Source organism: Arachis stenosperma, chromosome 4 (genome assembly GCF_014773155.1).
Source record: "Arachis stenosperma cultivar V10309 chromosome 4, arast.V10309.gnm1.PFL2, whole genome shotgun sequence".
In the NCBI taxonomy this organism is placed as follows: domain Eukaryota; kingdom Viridiplantae; phylum Streptophyta; class Magnoliopsida; order Fabales; family Fabaceae; genus Arachis; species Arachis stenosperma.
In genome coordinates this window covers 38,715,592-38,720,899 of record NC_080380.1, presented here as the reverse complement: position 1 = coordinate 38,720,899, position 5,308 = coordinate 38,715,592, and positions in this window count along the sequence as shown.

The following is a 5,308-nucleotide window of genomic DNA, read 5'->3' as shown; positions in this document are numbered from 1 at the left end:
GGGCCTTTGCTCTTGGTGGAATTGGGTTGAAAGAGGCCTTGGTTGATTGCTCTTGAAGTTTGGAGAGGAACCAAAGTGAACCAATTGAACCGGGTTGGAGTTTTGTAAAAGTTGGAGTAAAAGTTTGAGTCAAAGTTAGGGGTCTAACTTTGAGGCTAACTTTTCATATCAGCTAGCAAAATTTGCTGATACCAACGTTGGTGCCAAAGTTAGGGGTCTAACTTTGACTCCAACGTTGGCCATTCCTAATGCACCAATGGCGCCAACGTTAGCCTCCAAGTTAGGGGGCTAACGTTGGCGCAAACGTGAGTAGCCCCTGGGACAAATTTTTCATGCCAACGTTAGCCTCCAAGTTAGGGGGCTAACGTTGGCGCAAACGTGGGTGGCCCTGGGAAGATTTTTTTCATGCCAACGTTAGCCTCCAAGTTAGGGGGCTAACGTTGGCGCAAACGTGGAGTAGCCCTGGGTGATTTTCCAATTCTCACGTTAGCCTCCAAGTTAGGGGTCTAACTTTGAGGCTAACTTTTCACCCAAAAGTTTGTGCAAAAGTTTGAGGGCTAACTTCAAGTCCAACTTTATGCTTCCTGGTTCAATTTCACTTGTTTCATTGTCCTCTCTTTGCTTCTAGCCATTCCTTCTTACTTCAACCTTTCTCCAAGCTTTCTTCACCTATCATTAATCAACCAAACACATCAAAGCTATGCTCAAAATCATGAGATATTCAATCTATCATAATATGCAACAATTATAGAATAAAACCTCATGAATTTGCATTAATTCACATATGGTTGATTAAATCAAAGGAAGCATGAAAATCTACCCAAGTGGCTTGCTTATGGCTCAAGAAAGTGCATAATTCAAGTGAAAACAAAAGAAAAAGACTAGTGAAACTAGGCTAAGATGACTTGTCATCACTTGTGCGTACACATACAAGTCCGTGCGTACGCACAAAAGGCGAAAAAGAAAGGGTGTGCGGATGCACAGCGGCGTGCGTGGGCACACGGGAGAGGGTTCAGAAGTTGTGCTGCATACACACATCTGGGTACGTACGCACACTAAGGGATTTTTTTTTCAATATTTTGCATCATGTGTGCATGCGCACTAATGGGTGCATATGCACACAACAGAGTGATGAAAAATGGAGTTGCATATCCAACTATGCATGCGTACGCATGATTCAAGGGAAATGGGGGAAGTGTGCATATGCTATACGCACTCACCAGGAGACTCAAAACTATCTGTGCACACGCATAGCAATGTGCCTATGCACAGAACCCTGTTTATGTAAAATTTTAAGACTCTAAAGTCACCAAACATAATATTCAACATGGTTTTCAACCCCTAAAACCTATCCTACCATATAAACACAAGATCTATACTAAAATTCTACTAAACTAAGCTAACCAAAAAGGGCAAAAACTTAATAAACAAATGCTAAACGAAGAGAGGGTTAGAAGGATGTTACTATGGTGGGGTGTCTCCCACCTAACACTTTTCTTTAACGTCCTTAAGTTGGATGGGCATGACTTCATTGATTGTCTTTTGGGGCATCCCCAAAGAAGAACACCTTTAGCTCCTTGTTGTGCTTAACATTGGTGTCCTTCAATGGAAGAGTAGACTCTTTGTCTTCTTGATGGTTTGGAAATGGTAGAATGCCTTCATCTTCCTTTCCAACTCCTTCCATGCTCAAGCTCTTGTTGACACTTGCCCTCTCATCATTTCTGGGATGGACTTCAACTATATCCTCCTCAATGATATTACATCCAAAAATGGAATACACCTCGGGTGAATGTCTCACGGTTTCCTCAAATTCGAACCTTACCACCTTTCCTTCGGCGTCAAAAGAAAAGGCTCCAGAAAATGCATCTAGTTTGAACCGGGATATCTTCAAGAATGGTCTTCTAAGTAGGATAGAAAACGGCCTATCAAAGTCAATTGAAGGTGTCTCTAAGATGTGAAAGTCCACTAATGAGGGAACTATTGTCGATTGATGAGCGGATAATTTATACGCTTTTTGGCATTGTTTTTATATAGTTTTTAGTAAGTTTGAGCTACTTTTAGGGATGTTTTCATTAGTTTTTATGTTAAATTCACATTTCTGGACTTTACTAGGAGTTTGTGTGTTTTTCTGTGATTTCAGGTAAATTCTGACTGAAATTGAGGGATTTGAGCAAAACTCTGAAAAAGGCTGACAAAAGGACTGCTGATGCTGTTGGATTCTGACCTCCCTGCACTCGAAATGGATTTTCTGGAGCTACAGAACTCCAAATGACGCGCTCTCAACGGCGTTGGAAAGTAGACATCCAGGGCTTTCCAGCAATATATAATAGTCCATACTTTATTCGAAGAATGACGACGTAACTTGGCGTTAAACGCCAAGTTCATGCTGCTGTCTGGAGTTAAACGCCAGAAAAACGTCATGATCCGGAGTTGAACGCCCAAAACACGTCATAACTCAAAGTTCAACGCCAAGAAATGCCTTAGCTCGTGGATTTATCAAGCTCAGCCCAAGCACACACCAAGTGGGCCCCGGAAGTGGATTTATGCATCAATTACTTACTCATGTAAACCCTAGTAGCTAGTCTAGTATATATAGGACCTTTTACTATTGTATTAGACATCCTGGATTGTATTTTCGATCCTGTGATCACGTTTAGGGGGCTGGCCATTCGGCCATGCCTGGACCTCTTGCTTATGTATTTTCAACGGTGGAGTTTCTGCACACCATAGATTAAGGGTGTGGAGCTCTGCTGTACCTCAAAGATTAATGAAGTTCTATTTTCTTTTATTCAAATCTCTATCTTATTCTTATTCCAAGATATTCATTCGTACCCAAGAACATGATGAATGTGATGAGTTAGATAACCCTCATCACTATTCTCACTGATGAACGCGCGTGATTGACAACCACCTTCGTTCTACATGCAACACAGGCTTGAATGTGTATCTCTTAGATTCCCCAACAGAATCTTCGTGGTATAAGCTAGATAGATGGCGGCATTTATCTGGATCCGGAAAGTCCAACCTTGTCTGTGGTGTTCCGAGTAGGATTCCGTTCATGAATGACTGTGACGTGCTTCAAACTTTAACCTGCTGGGCGTTAGTGACAAACGCAAAAGAGGGATTCTATTCCAGTAGGAGCGGGAACCAACCGGTGATTGGCCGTACTGTGACAGAGTGCGTGCATTAGCTTTCACTGCGAGGATGGGATGTAGCTATCAACCATGGGTGATGCCTCCAGACTGGTTAGCTGTGCGAGTGACAGCCGCACAGGTTATTTCCCCGAGAGGAATGAAAGTAGCCACAGCTGATAGTGAACCCCTATACAAAGCTTGCCATGGAAAGGAGTAAGAAGGATTGAGTAGAAGCAGTGGGAGAGCAGGCGTCCGAGAGCTCTACAGCATCTCCATTCCGCTTATCTGAAATTCCTACCAATGAATCTACATAAGTATTCTATCCTTTTTATTATTCCCTTTTATTTATTATTTAATCCAATAAAATATCATGTTTAAATTCGCCTGACTGAGATCTACAAGGTGACCATAGCTTGCTTCATACCAACAATCTCTGTGGATTCGACCCTTACTCACGTAAGGTATTACTTGGACGACCCAGTACACTTGCTGGTTACTTGAACGGAGTTGTGAAGAAAATAAACAGTGCCATAAGAGTATACATCCTTTATAAACAAATAACAAGTGAATCACAATTTCGTCCACCAAATTTTTGGCGCCGTTGCCGGGGATTGTTCGAGTATGGACAACTGACGGTTCATCTTGTGGCTCAGATTAGGTACTTTTCTTTTCAAAAATCTTTTTCAAAATTTTTCTTTTATTTTTTTTCGTTTTTCTACACTTTATTTTTCGAAAATAATTAATAAAAATCCAAAAAAATTAGAAAATCATAAAAATCAAAAATATTTTGTGTTTCTTGTTTGAGTCTTGAGTCAATTTTTAAGTTTGGTGTCAATTGCATGCTTTTAAAAATTTTTCTTGTATTTTTCGAAAATTCCATGCATTCATAGTGTTCTTCATGATCTTCAAGTTGTTCTTGACAAGTCTTCTTGTTTGATCTTGATGATTTCTTGTTTGGTGTTGTTTGTTGTTTTTCTTGTGCATTTTTGCATTCATATTTTCCATGCATTAAAGATTTCTAAGTTTGGTGTCTTGCATGTTTTCTTTGCATCAAAAATTTTTTCAAAATTATGTTCTTGATGTTCATCATGATCTTCAAAGTGTTCTTGGTGTTCATCTTGACATTCATAGCATTCTTGCATGCATTCATGTTTTGATCTAAAAATTTCATGCATCGAGTCTTTTTGTTGTTTTTCTCTCTCATAATTTTCGAAAATAATAAATCAAAAATCTTTTCCTTATTTCCCTCCAAATTTCGAAATTTTGGGATTGACTTGGTCAAAAATTTTCAAAATTAGTTGTTTCTTACAAGTCAAGTCAAAATTTCAAATTTTAAAAATCTTATCTTTTCAAAATCTTTTTCAAAAATCATATCTTTTTCATTTTTTATTTTATTTTCGAAAATTTCAAAAATCTTTTTCAAAATATTTTCAAAATCTTTTTCTTATCTTTATACCATATTTTCGAAAATTAGCTAATAATTAATGTGATTGGTTCAAAAATTTAAAGTTTGTTACTTTCTTGTTAAGAAAGGTTCAATCTTTAAGTTCTAGAATCTTATATTGTAGTTTCTTGTTAGTTAAGTAATTTTAAAAATTAAATCTTTTTTTAAAATATCTTTTTCTTAAAAATCTTTTTATCTTTTTATCTTACTTTTTTTAAAAACTTTATCTTTTTCAAAACTTGATTTCAAAATATCTTATCTAACTTCTTATCTTCTTATCTTTTTCAAAACTTGATTTCAAATCTTTTTCAATCAACTAACTAACTTTTTGTTTGTTTCTTATCTTTTTCAAAACCACCTAACTACTTTTTCCTCTCCAATTTTCGAAAATATCTCTCCCTTTTTCAAAAATTCTTTTTAATTAATTAATTGTTTCATGTTTTAATTTTAATTACAATTTATCTCTAATTTTCGAAAATCATTAAACTCTTTTTCAAAATTATTTTCGAATTCTCTCTTCTCTTTTCTTATTCTATTTAATTATTTAATTACTAACACTTCTCTTCACCTCTCTTCATCTAATATCCGAACCTCCTTCTTCATTCTTCTACCCCTTTCTTCTTCTACTAACATAAAGGAATCTCTATACTGTGACATAGAGGATTCCTCTTTCTATTCTTGTTCTCTTCTTTTTCATATGAGCAGGAACAGGGAAAAAGGCACTCTTGTT